Source organism: Ranitomeya variabilis, chromosome 1, assembly GCF_051348905.1.
Source record: "Ranitomeya variabilis isolate aRanVar5 chromosome 1, aRanVar5.hap1, whole genome shotgun sequence".
In the NCBI taxonomy this organism is placed as follows: Eukaryota; Metazoa; Chordata; class Amphibia; order Anura; family Dendrobatidae; genus Ranitomeya; species Ranitomeya variabilis.
Genome location: NC_135232.1, coordinates 1,150,319,774 through 1,150,337,209, shown reverse-complemented (window position 1 = coordinate 1,150,337,209; position 17,436 = coordinate 1,150,319,774).

Genomic DNA, 17,436 nt, shown 5'->3' with positions numbered 1-17,436 from the left:
TGCCAAAAGTAAAAAAAAGAAGAAAAAAGTTGGAAAATCTTCTCCTTCCCTGACCAAGGTGCCTAAGGAAGGTCCTACCAACTCCCCTCTGATCCCCCTCTCCAACTGCTTCCAAGACCTTGACGACCATGCTGAGACGGGAGTCGGGGGTGAGGTTCCGGAGTTAACATTGGGAGGGCCTTTGGGAAGGGGCTGGGTCCCTTCTCTAGGGGATGTGTCTTCCTCAGGAGCTGGGGCCGACCCTGGGTCCGGAGATGAGAAAGAGGTGGGAGGGATGGATACCTCTGTCTCTCTGAAAAGAAGATGGGGCTTCATCGTCTGGAGATGAGCGGGCTAGGAAAATGGGTGGGAGGAAGAAAAAGGCCATCTAACTCGATCACTCATGATTGCGGTGCAGCGCCCCAGAGTCCTGGTCGTTGCAGTACTGATGCTCCGCCGCTAAGGGGGGCTATGGTACGTCTGATGGCACTGAAGGAGTTCACCTGACCAGGTATCACAGACACCAGTACACTTCATAGTCTGGCCTCCAGGGGGAGCTAAGGGTGCTATGTATTAGGCCACTCCTCACAATCTGGTAAAACTGGGGGTTAGATAGGAAGTTAGGGAGAAGCTGACTGGGTTGGAACCAGGCAACATCCTGTGGCAGAGGGTGTTGCAGGGGAAGATTCAGGGGGGTCCCTGTCAGGGGTGGGATCCTGACAGAGGCCTAGCGAACAGGAAAGAACGTTACGGGACCGCGCCTGCACTTCATCGCGGCGGTACCCCAAGAAAGGACAAGAAGCGAGGTTTATTGTGCTGAGTGAGAAACGAGATCAACGCAACAAGGAGAAACACCAGTAGGAGTCGTGCTGTAAGACGAGGCAACATCCTACTGAGGCGCGTAGCCGGTGGCCGGAAACGCAGAGGAAGTATTGAGCTCCAGGCCTTACTTCAAACCTACGGCAGGACAGTCAGTTATAGGCGGGCTGTCCCACTCAAATCACCTAAGAAGACATAGGGGGCAACAGTTGGAGAGGGGCGACACTAGGGTCCCGGAAGAGCTCCGAGCCTACTCGTCATACGGGTGCGTCCTAGCCATATCATCTGGGGGGACGAAGGAGAACATCAAAATCGAGTTGAGAGGGAACTTCAGAAACAGACACAACAGTTGTGGGGACTATCCCGTAAGCACAGCAGGGAAGGACCACAACACACAAGCGCTAGAAGGTAGGCACAGATTTCCACCTGCAAAGGGAACTCTGGAGGTGCCATCGGACCGGCCGGACTCACGCAGCCCGGTTAACCGTATTCCGGACTGAGGATCCTGAAGCCTTCAGTAAAGAGGTAAAGAGACTGCAACCTGGTGTCCTCGTTATTTACTGCGACCTGCACCGCACCACAACCTCATCACATTCTCAACTTTCACTGGACGCCCCTCAGCAGGGTCACGGACCGGGCCCAGCCACCGTGACAACCCCAGAACCGAGACACAGAGGCCCGGTACCGGGTGCCCCTCGGCCCTGCGGCAGTGGGGGCGCTCCAGCGGCACCCACCCCGTTGACTCTGGCGACCATTAATGTCGCTAGTATCAAGTCTGATGCGGCTAGATTTGCGGCCTTTGATTTTCTCATCCGATTTGAGGCTGAAATTTTGTTTTTGTAGGAGACCAGACTTACGGATATGGAGGCCATACGCAAGGCGGAGAGCGAGTGGAGGTGCGGGTCCTCGTTCTGGTCTCTTGCGGCCGAGCCGTGTAGCGGGGTGGCAGTCCTTTTTAAGACTGCATCGGTTGAATGCCAGAGAATTATTGAGGTAGAAATGGGGAGGTGCCTGGTCTTAGACGTCTTCATGAGGGGACAGGATCTTCGGCTCAGTAACATCTATGGTCCGCAGTCAAAGTGGGACCGTAAATATCTCTTCCTGAAAATTAAGCCCTATCTTTTTACGAGCCGGCAAGTGGTCACAAGGCTTCGTGATAGAGGAGGCTCCATTGACCGGCTGGATTATGATAGTAATACTCTTAATAGCATAGCTAGTGACGCTCGCCTGGTGGATGTTCACATCCGGCACACCCCAGGTCACTGTGGTTTCACCTTTTATAGAGGTAGCTGTAGGTCTAGGATAGACAGATTTTTTTTTAAAGGAGGAAAACATCTCTTCAGCAGTGCCCGTTGTCAGGGCTGCCACTAAAAATTTCGGGGCCCCTGTCATGTTTTCCAATGGCTAGGGATAGCACAGGACAAGCAAGGTACAAATATATAACGGACGAGCTCTAGGGTGATGGAACCTGGGCTGACCGCTGCCCTACGCCTGACAAACGCAACTAGAGATAGCCAGGGAGCGTGCCTACGTTGGTTCTAGACGCCACGCACCAGCCTAAGAGCTAACTAGTACTGCAGAGAAAATAAAGACCTCACTTGCCTCCAGAGGAACGAACCCCAAAAGGTATAGTTGCCCCCCACATGTATTGACGGTGAAATGAGAGGAAGGCACACACATAGAGATGATATATATAGGCTTAGCAAATTGAGGCCCGCTGTAAACTAGAAAGCAGAACGATACAAAAGGGGTCTGCAAAAAACCCTAATCAAAAAACCATCCTGAGATTACAAGAACCCATGTGCCAACTCATGGCACATGGGGAGAACCTCAGTCCACTAGAGCTACCAGCTAGCATAGAGACATAATAAGCAAGCTGGACAAAAAACCAAACAACTGAAAATCAGCACTTAGCTTATCCTGAAAGATCTGGAAGCAGGTAGGCAGGAACAAAACAGAGCACATCTGAATACATTGATAGCCGGCAAGGAAATGACAGAAAGGCCAGGTAAAATAGGAAACACCCAGCCTCTGATGGACAGGTGGAAACCAAAGGCCGCAACCCACCAAAGTCACCCAGTACCAGCAGTAACCACCAGAGGGAGCCCACAAACAGAATCCACAACAGGCCCCATAGTGGCAAAATTTTCGGGGCCCCCTTAAGACTCCACCCCAGCTCCACCTCCAACCCTCAAACTGTCCACAGCACCACCGCTGTCTCTTGGAAAAACTCCACTTCTCACCAATCACACATTAACAGTTCCCATCACCAGATCACACACATAGCCAGCAGATTTTGTTTTGGCCAAAAGATTTTTTTAATCTGCCATGATGACAAGGTAGACTCTTTTGGCCGGGCCCTACTCTACTCTAACTTATTAAACATTTGTTAAAATATGCAATACAATTTAGGTATATTTTTATTTATTTTTCAATTTTTCAAATGACCAATAATACCACATGCAAGGGACAAATACCACAACACCATGACCAGACACCACATTATAACCATATAGTGACCTATAATACTATCTACAAGGAATAAATACTGCCACACCATGTGCAGACCACATATTACCACCACAGTGACCGAACAATATCGCATACAAGGGACAAATACCACCGCAGCATGTACAGACCACATATTACCACCACATGGTGACCAACTACATACAAGGAACAAATACCAACACAACATGACCAGACCACATATTACCACCACACGGTGACCGAATAATAGCACGTACAAGGAACAAATACCACCACACCATGACCAGACCACATATTACTATCACATAGTGACCAAATAATAGCACATACAAGGAACAAATACCACCACACCATGGCCGGACAACATATTACCACCACATTGTGACTGAATAGTACAATACTGATCATTAATAAAAAAAAATACTATCACCATAAGTGCCATTATACATAGAAGATCTGTACTTTGTATGCAGTGTCTGTGTACAGGTAATACAGTGGTCACCGGTGCCATTATACACAGGAGCTCTATATATAGTGTCAGTGTACAGGTAATACAGGGATCACCAGTGACATTATACACAGGAGCTCTATATATAGTGTCAGTGTACATGTAATACAGTGATCACTAGTGACATTATACACAGTAGCTCTGTGTATAGTGTCAGTTTACAGGTAATACAGTGATTACCAGTGACACTGTACACAGGAGCTCTGTATATAGTGCCAGTGTACAGGTAATACAGTGATTACCAGTGACATTATACACAGGAGCTCTGTATATAGTGTCAGTGTACAGGTAATACAGTGATCACTGGTGACATTATACACATGAGCTCTGTATATAGTGTCAGTGTACAGGTAATACAGTGATCACTGGTGACATTATACACAGGGGCTCTGTATATAGTGTCAGTGTACAGGTAATACAGTGATCACCAGTGACATTATACACAGGAGCTCTGTATATAGTGTATAGTGTACAGATAATATAGTGATCACCAGTGACATTATACACAGGAGCTCTGTATACAGTATACAGTGTATGGTGTCAGTGTACAGGTTACATACTGACTCACCAGTGACGTCTTTAGCTGAAGTCCTTCATCTTTGCGTTTCTTTTTAATCCAGCGCAGACCGCCATCACTTCTTTCAGCCAGGACTCGTCTCTGCATAAAATAACACAGTTATCTAGAGCACCGCTTCCAGAGCACATTCCCCACTTTTTCCCTTTCTTCTACACTACACATCTGAATACAGACATTCACCCACCATTAATATATACTGTAATTGGTTATTATGCAACCCACCATTCCAAATATAAATTATAATATGCCACTGAGCCCCATCTAGCTATACATAGCCACTTTCCCCATTTAATATATAAATTAATTAGCACCTGTACTCTTTCCCCAATTTATTTCCAGTTACTTTATCCTCAACGATCCCACTATGCACCTCCCGCTCTAACCCTAACTCCGATTCATTATAGTTACATGCCCCTTCTGCCTCAATTCATTGTCATGTCTTCTCTCTCTCCCACCCTCTATTCATTATCAACTGCTCTTCCCCACCCTCAAAATTCATTATTTGCTCTCCCTACCTTCAATACACCATTGGCTCTCCCCACCCCTACCTTCAATTCAATTGCTGTCCACCGTCCCACACACTCACTTGATGTGCAGTCCCCATCACCCCCACTTCATCATTTGCAGTCCACCTTACTTCATCATTTAGTCCCCTATCCCCCCTTCACTTCATCTGCAGTCCCCCTTACTTTATCATTTGCAGCCCCCTATCATTTAATCATGTGCAGTACCTCGTCAAACACAATTCATCATCTGCAGTCTCCATCACTCCCACTTCATCATCTGCAGTCCCCATCACCATCACCTCATCATTTTCAGTCCACATCACCCCTGCATCATCATTTGCAGTCCACATCACCCCCACATCATCATTTGCAGTCCACATCACCCCCACATCATCATTTGCAGTCCACATCACCCCTGCATCATCATTTGCAGTCCCCATCACCCCCACTTCATCATTTGCAGCACCCTATCATTTCATCATGCGCAGTGCCCCCTCAAACACACTTCATCATCTGCAGCCCCCTATCATTTCATCTTGCGCAGTGCCCCCTCAAACACACTTCATCATTTGCAGCCCCCTATCATTTAATCATGCGCAGTGCCCCCTCAAACACACTTCATCATTTGGAGCCCCCTATCATTTCATCATGCGCAGTGCCCCCTCAAACACACTTCATCATCTGCAGCCCCCTATCATTTCATCATGCGCAGTGCCCCCTCAAACACACTTCATCATTTGCAGCCCCCTATCATTTCATCATGCGCAGTGCCCCCTCAAACACACTTCATCATTTGCAGCCCCCTATCATTTCATCATGCGCAGTGCCCCCTCAAACACACTTCATCATCTGCAGCCCCCTATCATTTCATCATGCGCAGTGCCCCCTCCAACACACTTCATCATCTGCAGTCTCACTCCCCCCACCTCACCCATTTAAAAAAACAAAAATAAAAATGTTTTTTATACTTACCTCAGTCATTCCTGGACCTTCTAGTGTTTCCAGCAGTGAAGCAGCAGCTAGAATGTATGGGCTGCTGAGAGGACCTGACAGGAGCCCCTACATTCTAGCACATTCACTACTGAGATTGCTAGAATGGATGGGCTGTAGTCAGGACCTGCAGGGAGCCCATACATTCTAGCTACAGCCGAGCAGGAGCTGCGCAGCCGACTAGGTAAGACGGCCGTGGACAGCTCCAAAAAGGCTCCCGGGCCCCAGCGCCGACATGTGCGCCTCAGTGCACAGTATTTTAGTGCATGATGGGGCCCGGTCAGTAGAAGCACAACAGTGGGGCTCCGGATCTGGGGGCCCCTCTGTGTACTGCTGCTGACCGGGCCCCATACAGCAGTAACAGCTGTAATGCCCTGATGGCGGCCCTGCCCGTTGTTGAGGTGGAGTTCTCCGATCACTGTCTGATTTTTTTCTCTGAATGTTTCAGAAACCCCTCGGATGGTAAAGGGACTATGGAAGCTGAATTCGTCACTCTTGGAAGAAGCAGAGATAAGACAATGCTTTGAGGACTTTCTTCAGAGCCAGGTACCGCTTTTGGATCTCTGTAGCGATAAGTCATAGTGGTGGGAGATGTTCAAGGAACGGGTTGCGAGTTTCTTCCGCCAGCTCTCGAGCCTCAGGAGCCTAAGCAGGTACCACCTGTACCAGGAACTGAGGAGGAAACTCGAACATCTCGTCTCGGCTAGAAGTGACTGTGAGGAGATCTCCAGAGTAAAGTCTTTACTCAAGAGGTGTCAGTACGATAGGCACACATCTTTGGTTTTTGAGAGGGATTTCGGGAGGTACCGCTCGCCCGACCCCTACAGAAACTGTAAGATGTCAGTGAGCTGTAAGGTGGTGACAGGTTTGGTTGACAATACGGTTCCCTGAACAGATCCAAATCAGGGATCCTGGAGGTGATCAGATCTTTCTACTCACACCTCTTGGGGAAAAGGGATCTGGATCGGAACGTGATGTCGGCTTTCCTGGCCGAGGCCATCCCTGAGCCAGGGGATGACCCCTCGCTTCACGTTTTGACATAGGCAATCAGGGAAGAGGAAGTGTGACTGGCCATTGATGGGCTTCGGCCTAAGAAATCGCCAGGTCCGCCAGGACCTTTAGGGACTCCTTGGTCCCCCTCTTGACTGAGGTGCACTCTTTCCTGGTCAATTATGCAGTCGGCCCTGATTATCCTGTCAAAGGGTAAGGACTTGTCCCATATTGAGAATTGGCGTCCCATAGCACTTCTCAATACGGACCGTAAGGTTCGGGCAAAGGTGCTGTTCAAACGGCTGGTGAAGTTTGCACCCCGGCTCCTTTTGGGGGCCCAGCACTGCTCTGTTCCAGGCTGCAGTATGTTTAGTGCTGTGCTCGGTGTCCGAGAGGCAGTGGAGCAGGGCAGGGCAGGTCACTGGAAGGGGTACTTGCTGTCTTTAGACCAGATGAAGGCTTTTGATCGTGTTAACCACGATTACCTCTGGTCCGTCCTTCTGAGGTGCGGTCTGCCTGGGGGTTTGTAAATTGGCTAAAGATCTTGTATGCGGGGGCAGAGACTTTCCCACTCGTGAATAGTTGGTCTGGCCGCCCTTTTGAGGTTGGCTAGGGGGTCCACCAGGGCTGTCCATTGAGCCCGCTGTTATACGTGTTCGCGATAGATCCGGAAGCCACTCTGAGGGTGGTAGCGTATGCCGATGACGTCTCCCTTTTCGTGTCCTCGGGTGAGGAGTCGGAGTGGGTCATGTCTGAGGTTGGTCGCTACTCAGAGGCTTCTGGGTCCAGAATTAATCAGGAAAAGTGTGAGAGTCTCTGGCTGGGAGGGGGAGACCCTAGTTTTGGTCTCCTGGACACTCTTCCAGAGCCCCAGGCATCGGCAAAAATCCTAAGCATCGAATTTGGCCTTGGGGACTTCCCCCAGCAAAATTGGGAAGGCAGACTTAAGATCCCCGTCCAGAAGGTGGACCAATGGAAGGGCTGGTCTTTGACCCTGAGGGAAAGGGTTAGCCTGGTTAAGGGTTTTTTGCTACCCTTGTTAATATACCTGGGCAGTGTCTGCATGTTGCCAGAGCCGCTCTGGACACGGGTCTACAGCCTGTTTTTCCAGATGTTATAGGGAAATAGGCTGAACCTAGTCAAGCGAAAGGTCACATATCGCACAAGGAGACTAGGAGGGTTGGGTATGGTCAACCCAGTGGTGTTTCTAGTAAACACTTTTGTGAAGACTAACATCGCCAACCTCTGGTCAGAGAGGGCACCTCCGTGGGTATTCTCCTGCAGGGGATGGCTTTGGCCCTTCTTCCAGGAATGGGAGACAGGAGGGCAAGTGAAGAACCTGCGTACACCACATGGGCATCTCCCGGCTTACGCTACCCTGATTCTGAAGGTGATTCACCGGTGGGGTCTGGGAATGTGGGAGATCAGGACTATGTCAATTAAATTCGTTGACAGGAAGGTCCTGTTGACCCATTTCCAGAAGCCTCTGGTGCTCAAAGATTGCCCAAGTCGGGATCTGGAGGGTGGGCTGAGATTATTAAATTATACATGGGTCCCGTTGAAGTTTTGGGACTTGGCTTGGCGCTACTTCCATGGGAAACTGTATGTAAGGGACAACCTGAAGTGTAGGAACTCCGATGATCGGGGTTGTCCACGTGAGGGGTGTTGCGACACACTGGAAAGCATGGAGCACTTCCTCCTTCAGTGTCCTTTTAATACAGGGGTCTACAACAGGGTGGGCGCTTCCATAGGCTGGCCTCGGCTGGCACACCTTTCCTATGCGGAGTGGGCATATGGGGCATTCGGATCCCTGGGTGGCCGAGGTCGGGGCACTTTATTTCTACTCAGTTTAGTCATCAGGTTTTACACGTGGAACGCACGGTGCTTAGTGTCAACTCAGCAGAAAATCCTCCCCCGGGACGAGATTGTTAGGAACATTCTGGGTGGCCTGGTGAAGGTGCGCTCTCTGGAGCATGACAGGCTAGGTGCAGCGAGGGCCTCTCTTCTCTGGAGAGGGTTCTCATTTAATGTATCCTAGGGCTTAGATAAGCAGGTAAATGCTAGGGACAGGTAGATATCTTCAGTAGGGACCGGTAGATAGTTGGGGACAGGATAGGGACAGCCGAGGGACAGTTAGGTAGGCACGCGGTGAGTTAGGTAGGGTTGTAGGGTCAGGCAGGGAGAGACAGGGAAAGGTAGGTAGATAAATAGGGGCAGATGTCTAGATTGGTAGGGATGGCTGGTAGAGTAAGGATTGTTAGGGTAGAAGCCTGTCATCTTCGGTTTCCCGGTGGCGGGCTGGGGCTTTTCACTATCAGATTTTTGTTTTGCAGAAGTGAATTATTGATATAGGGCTTACAGGCACCAATCCTGGCTCTGGGTAAGTGTTGTATGTAGAGAGTTATGTAGCACTAGATGGTAGCCCGATTCTAATGCATCGGGTATTCTAGAATATGTATGTAGTTTATTTATGAAGATTTTAGAATAATACATTGAATACACAGCATTCGGCCGGCTGCGACCAATTAGCGAAGCGCGGTTCAAATCCCGGACTGCGCCTGTCGCTGATTGGTCACGGCCGGCCATGTAGTATATAGCACAGCCACGTAGTATATAACAGCCCATGTAGTAAATAGCACAGCCACGTAGTTCATAGCACAGCCACGTAGTATATAGCACAGCCACGTAGTATATAGCACAGCCCGCGGAGTATATAGCACAGCCCACCGAGTATATAGCACAGCCCATGGAGTATATAACACAGCCAACGTAGTAAATAGCACAGCCACGTAGTATATAGCACAGCCACGTAGTATATAATAGCCCATGTAGTAAATAGCACAGCCACATAGTTCATAGCACAGCCACGTAGTATATAGCACAGCCACGTAGTATATAGCACAGCCCGCGGAGTATATAGCACAGCCCACCGAGTATATAGCACAGCCCATGGAGTATATAACACAGCCAACGTAGTAAATAGCACAGCCACGTAGTATATAGCACAGCCACGTAGTATATAATAGCCCATGTAGTAAATAGCACAGCCGCATAGTTCATAGCACAGCCACGTAGTATATAGCACAGCCACGTAGTATATAGCACAGCCCGCGGAGTATATAGCACAGCCCACCGAGTATATAGCACAGCCCATGGAGTATATAGCACAGCCATGTAGTATATAGCACAGCCACGTAGTATATAGCACAGCCCACGTAGTATATAGCACAGCCCACGGAGTATATAGCACAGCCCACCGAATCTATAGCACAGCCCATGGAGTATATAACACAGCCCACGGAGTATATAGCACAGCCACATAGTATATAGCACAGCCCACGGAGTGTATAACAGCCCACATAGCATATAACACAGCCACGTAGTTTATAACAGCCCACTTAGCATATAACACAGCTCACGTAGTATATAACAGCTCACGCACGCAGTATATAACACAGCCCACGTAGTGTATAACACAGCCCACGTAGTGTATAACACAGCCCACGTAGTATATAGCACAGCCACGTAGTATACAGTATAGCACAGCCCACGTAGTACATTGCACAGCCCATGTAGTATATTGCACAGCCCATGTAGTATATTGCACAGCCCACATAGTATATTGCACAGCCCACGTAGTTTATTGCACAGGCCACATAGTATATTGCACAGCCCACGTAGTATATTGCACAGCCCACGTAGTATATTGCACAGCCCACGTAGTATATTGCACAGCCCATGTAGTATATTCCACAACCACATAGTATATAGCAATGTGGGCATCATATCCCTGTTAAAAAAAAAGAATTAAAATAAAAAATAGTTATATACTCACCTTCCGTTGGCCCCTGGTTCCAGGAAAAGTGTTTACCGATGCTCCTCGCGCGCTCCGGTCCCAAGAGTGCATTGTGGTCTCACGAGATGATGACGTAGCGGTCTCACGAGAACGCAATGCATGGAGCGGTCACCGGAGCATCGCGAGGAGCGGGAAAGGCCTTTTCTGGATCCGAGGGGCCGAGAGACGGTGAGTATATAATGATTTTTTTTTTTTTAACATTAGATCTTTTAACTATTGATGCCGCATAGGCAGCATCAATAGTAAAAAGTTGGTCACACAGGGTTAATAGCTGCGTTAACGGAGTGGGTTACACTGCGGCATAACGCGGTCCGTTAACGCTGCCAGTAACCCTGTGTGGGCGCTGACTGGAGGGGAGTATGGAGCGGATACTGACGGCAGGGGGCCATTTTGGCGCCGGACTGTGCCCGTCACTGATTGGTCGTGGCTGTTTTGCCGCAACCAATCAGCGACTTGGGATATCCGTAACAGACAGACAGAAAGACGGAAGTGACCCTTAGACAATTATATAGTAGATTGTATTGTACGGTGATGATCCTGTGGCTTACAGGGTTAATTACCTGTCTTGTAAGCAGGAGGTCGTGGGTTCCTAGGTGAAAATAGCTTACTATGTGGGTTTTTGTTTGTTGGTTTTTTTTTTTTTTGGGGGGGGGGGTTGGTGGTAGGATTGTTATAGCTGGTAGATAGTTGTATTTGCTGTGTAACAAAAAAAAATTGTGATCTAGATAGATGTGTTTAAGCCAGGTGGCTGTGATGTTTGGGCGATGGACCAGAGTTTTCTTTGTCAGGTTTGGTATGAAGTGTGTATGTGCGCGTGTATTAATAAAATGTTTCTTCCCTCCTTGGGTGAGGTAACCTGGGGAGGAGGAGATCTGGAGGAATCAAAAAGTTAAAGGACAGAGAACAGCATAAGAAAAAAAGATGGAGGAAGCTTCCCTGAGAAAGAAGAAGACAGAGTTTGTTTGCTTTGACTGGGGGCAGTTATGCTGGACTCGGACTTTGCTTTGGACTGGGGGGTAATGTTGGACTCGGACGGTTGCTTTTGCTGGGGTTTTGATTTTTTTTTATTAGTGATAGTAAGTTTTGTATTTTTATAATAAAAGAGTTCACTACTTACAGATCTGACAGCCACCACTAGGGGGAGCTCACTACATACAGATTTATACAGTGACCACTAGGGGGAGCTCACGACACACAGATTTATACAGTCATCACTAGTGGAGCTCACTGTGTACAGGTTTATACAGCCACCACTAAAGAGAGCTGACTATATACAGATTTACACAGCCACCACTAAAGAGAGCTGACTATATACAGATTTATACAGCCCCCCATACAGGGAACTCACCACCTACAGATATATACATCCATGTTATGATCTGGTGGCTTAGGAGCAGCATCAGCCGTGCTCTGGAGGAGGTGGTACCTGTACTGACCGCAGACCCTGAACTTAACACCACAACTAGCAGTAGCCGTGGGATGTACCTACCAGTTCTAGACACCTCGACACAGCCGGAGAACTAATTACCCCTATAGATAGAAACGGAAAACTATCTTGCCTCAGAGAAAATCCCCAAAAGATAGACAGCCCCCCACATATATTGACTGTGAGAGGAGAGGGGAAAAACATACACAGACTGAAATCAGAATTTAGCAAAGGAGGCCAATCTAGCTAAATAGACAAAATAGGACAGAGTACTATGCGGTCAGTATTAAAAATCACTAGAAAAATCCACCACAGATAATACAAAAATCTCCACACCTAACTAAAGGCATGGAGAGAAAATCTGCTTCTCCAGAGCTTCCAGCTTGACTAAATAAATCCACACTGACAAAGCTGGACAAGAAAAACATAGAAATGCACTGAACAATAAAGTCCACAGTATGTGGACTGCAAAAACCAAGCCAGGACTTATCTTTGATGATTTGAACAGATAAGCAGGAGAATCCAGGAAGAGATGTGAATCCACCCAGGAACAATGGACAACTGGCACTAACCAAAGGATCTGGCCAGACTAAATAGCCCAGTCAGAATTGGTAATAAGTGAAAGCACCTGATGACTGCTGAAATCCAAAGGAGCAGCAGTACCACTTATAACCACCGGAGGGAGCCCAAGAGCAGAACTCATAACATTACCACTTATAACCACCGGAGGGAGCCCAAGAGCAGAATTCACAACACATCCATCACTAGAGGGAGCTCACTACATACAGCTTTATATAGCCACCAACAGAGAGAAGTCCTTGCATACAAACATATACTACCACAATAATATACAGATTTATATAGTCACCACTAGGGGGAGCTCACTATATACAGATTTATGTATCCACACCTAGGGGGAGCTCACTGCATTCAACTTGTGAATGAAGTTTTGGGCTTGCCTAGTTTTACTTGCCCGATTTGTATGTTCTCCTGGGAGATCAAGAGCTCTACATTGTTTCTGAAAAACTTAACTTAACCTCTACTGTGGGTAAAATCCTGGAGGGCTTTCTAAGGGATGCTATACTGGAGTATCTGAAGAGGAATAACCTCATGACCCAGTATCAGCACGGGTTTACTAGGGACCGTTTATGTCAGACTAATTTGATCAGCTTCTATGAAGAGGTAAGTTCCGGACTGGACCAAGGGAGCCCAGTGGACGTAGTGTATATGGACTTTTCAAAAGCTTTTGATACGGTGCCACACAAAAGGTTGTTACATAAAATGAGAATAATGGGGATAGGGGAAAATATGTGTAAGTGGGTTGAGAGCTGGCTCAGGGATAGGAAACAAAGGGTGGTTATTATTGGAGCACATTCGGACTGGGTCGCGGTTAGCAGTGGGGTACCACAGGGGTCAGTATTGGGCCCTCTTCTCTTTAACATATTTATTAATGACCTTGTAGGGGGCATTCAGAGTAGAATTTCAATATTTGCAGAATACACTAAACTCTGCAGGGTAATCAATACAGGGGAGGACAATTTTATATTACAGGATGATTTATGTAAACTAGAAGCTTGGGCTGATAAATGGCAAATGAGCTTTAATGGGGATAAATGTAAGGTCATGCACTTGGGTAGAAGTAATAAGATGAATAACTATGTGCTTAACCCCTTAATCCCATATGACGTACTATCCCGTCAAGGTGACCTGGGACTTAATTCCCAGTGACGGGATAGTACGTCATATGCGATCGGCTGTGCTCACGGGGGGGAGCGCGGCCAATCGCGGCCGGGTGTCAGCTGACTATCGCAGCTGACATCTGGCACTATGTGCCAGGAGCGGACACGGACCCCCGGCACATTAACCCCCGGCACACTGCGATCAAACATGATCGCAGTGTTCCGGTGGTATAGGGAAGCATCGCGCAGGGAGGGGGCTCCCTGCGTGCTTCCCTGAGACCCCCGGAGCAACGCGATGTGATCGCATTGCTCCGAGCGTCTCTTACCTCCTCTCCCTGCAGGCCCCCGGATCCAAAATGGCCGCGGGGCTGCATCCGGGTCCTGCTGGGAGGTGGCTTACCAAGTGCCTGCTCAGAGCCAAGCGCTGGTAATCCTGCAGCGCTGTAAGTCAGATCGCTGATCTGACAGAGTGCTGTGCAAACTGTCAGATCAGCGATCTGTGATGTTCCCCCCTGGGACAAAGTAAAAAAGTACAAAAAAAAAAATGTTCACATGTGTAAAAAAAAAATAAAAAATCCTAAATAAAGAAAAAAAAAATATTATTCCCATACATTTCTTTATTTAAATAAAAAAACAAACAATAAAAGTACACATATTAAGTATCGCCGCGTCCGTAATGACCCGACCTATAAAACTGTCCCACTAGTTAACCCCTTCAGTTAACACCGTAAAAAAAAAAAAAACGAGGCAAAAAACAACTTTATTATCGCTTTATTATCATACCGCCGAGCAAAAAGTGGAATAACATGCGATCAAACAGACGGATATAAATAACCATGGTACCGCTGAAAACGTCATCCTGTCCCGCAAAAAACGAGCCACCATATGGCATAATCAGTGAGGAAAATATAAAAGTTATAGTCCTCAAAATAAAGCGCTGCCAAAATAATTATTTTTTCTATAAAATAGTTTTTATCGTATAAAAGCACCAAAACATAAAACAATGATATAAATGAGGTATCGCTGTAATCGTACTGACCCAAAGAATAAAACTGCTTTATCAATTTTACCAAACGCAGAGCGGTATAAACGCCCCCCCCCCCCCCCCCGCCAAAAGAAATTCATGAATAGCTGGTTGTTGGTCTCTCTGCCTAACAAAAATCAGAATAAAAAGCGATCAAAAAAGTCACGTGTCCGAAAATGTTACCAATAAAAACGTCAACTCGTCCCGCAAAAAACAAGACCTCACATGACTCTGTGGACCAAAATATGGAAAAATTATAGGTCTCAAAATGTGGAGACGCAAAATCTTTTTTGCTATAAAAAGCGTCTTTTAGTGTGTGACAGCTGCCAATCATAAAAATTCGCTATAAAAAATGCTATAAAAGTAAATCAAACCCCCCTTCATCACCTCCTTAGTTAGGGAAAAATAATAAAATTAAAAAAATGTATTTATTTCCATTTTCCCGTTAGGGCTAGGGTTAGGGCTAGGGTTAGGGCTAGGGTTAGGGCTAGGGTTAGGGTTAGAGCTAGGGTTAGGGCTAGGGTTGGGGCTAAAGTTAGGGTTGGGGCTAAAGTTAGGGTTGGGCTAAAGTTAGGGTTAGGGCTAAAGTTAGGGCTAAGATTAGGGTTAGGGCTAGGGTTAGGGCTAGGATTAGGGTTAGGGCTAGGGTTAGGGTTAGAGCTAGGGTTGGGGCTAAAGTTAGGGTTGGGGCTAAAGTTAGGGTTAGGGTTGGGGCTAAAGATAGGGTTAGAGTTTGGATTACATTTACGGTTGGGATTAGGGTTGGGATTAGGGCTAGGGGTGTGTCAGGATTAGGGGTGTGGTTAGGGTTACCGTTGAGATTAGGGTTAGGGGTGTGTTTGGATTAGGGTTTCAGGTAGAATTGGGGAGTTTCCACTGTTTAGGCACATCAGGGGCTCTCCAAACGCGACATGCTGTCCGATCTCAATTCTAGACAATTCTGCGTTGAAAAAGTAAAACGGTGCTCCTTCCTGTCATGGTTCTCAATGGCAAGAGACCGTAGTAAAGCATACAAAGGACTAGCTCTTGGAAGATGGGAACTCGAGCTGACTGTGAGCTAAACCTACCGCACAACTAACAGTGGCCGGGTAGCGTGCCTACGTTTTATCCCTAGACGCCCAGCGCCAGCCGGAGGACTGACTGACCCTAGCAGAGGAAAATACAGACCTGGCTTACCTCTAGAGAAATTTTCCCCAAAAGGCAGACAGTAGCCCCCACATATATTGTCGGTGATTTTAGAGGAAAATGACATACGAAGTATGAAGATAGGTTTAGCAAATTGAGGTCCGCTTACTAGATAGTAGGAAGACAGAAAAGGGAACTTCACAGTCAGCTGAAAACCCTTTTAAAACACCATCCTGAAATTACTTTAAGACTCTAATATCAACTCATGACACCAGAGTGGCAATTTCAGCTCACAAGAGCTTCCAGCCTCAGAAATATTCAAAAACAGAGAACTGGAACAAAAATGCAAAACAATCTTAGGACTACAAGTCCAACTTAGCTGATAGTAGTCTAGGAGCAGGAACATGCAACAGAAAGGCTTCTGGTAACATTGTTGGCCGGCATAGAAATGACTGAGGAGCAAGGCTAAATAGAAACTCCCACATCCTGATGGAAACAGGTGAACAGAGGAGATGAAGCACACAAGTTCAGTACCACCAGTAACCACCGGGGGAGCCCAGAAACCAAATTCACAACAGTACCCCCCCCTCAAGGAGGGGGCACCGAACCCTCACCAGAACCACCAGGGCGATCAGGATGAGCCCTATGAAAGGCACGGACCAAATCGGAGGCATGAACATCAGAGGCTGTCACCCAAGAATTATCCTCCTGACCGTAGCCCTTCCACTTGACCAAATACTGAAGTCTCCGTCTGGAAACACGGGAGTCCAAGATATTCTCGACAACGTACTCCAACTCACCCTCAACCAACACCGGAGCAGGAGGCTCAACGGAAGGCACAACCGGTACCTCATACCTGCGCAACAATGACCGATGGAAGACATTATGAATAGAAAAAGATGCAGGGAGGTCCAAACGAAAGGACACAGGGTTAAGAATCTCCAATATCTTGTACGGGCCGATGAACCGAGGCTTAAACTTAGGAGAAGAAACCTTCATAGGGACAAAACGAGAAGACAACCACACCAAGTCCCCAACACAAAGACGAGGACCAGCACGACGACGGCGGTTGGCAAACTGCTGAGTCTTCTCCTGGGACAACTTCAAATTGTCCACCACATGCCCCCAAATCTGATGCAACCTCTCCACCACAGCATCCACTCCAGGACAATCCGAAGACTCCACCTGACCGGAAGAGAAACGAGGATGAAACCCCAAATTACAGAAGAAAGGAGAAACCAAGGTGGCAGAACTAGCCCGGTTATTGAGGGCAAACTCCGCCAAGGGCAAAAAGGCAACCCAATCATCCTGATCCGCAGACACAAAACACCTCAAATAAGTCTCCAAGGTCTGATTAGTTCGCTCGGTCTCGCCATTAGTCTGAGGATGGAAAGCAGACGAAAAAGACAAATCAATGCCCATCCTAGCACAGAACGCTCGCCAAAATCTAGACACGAATTGGGTTCC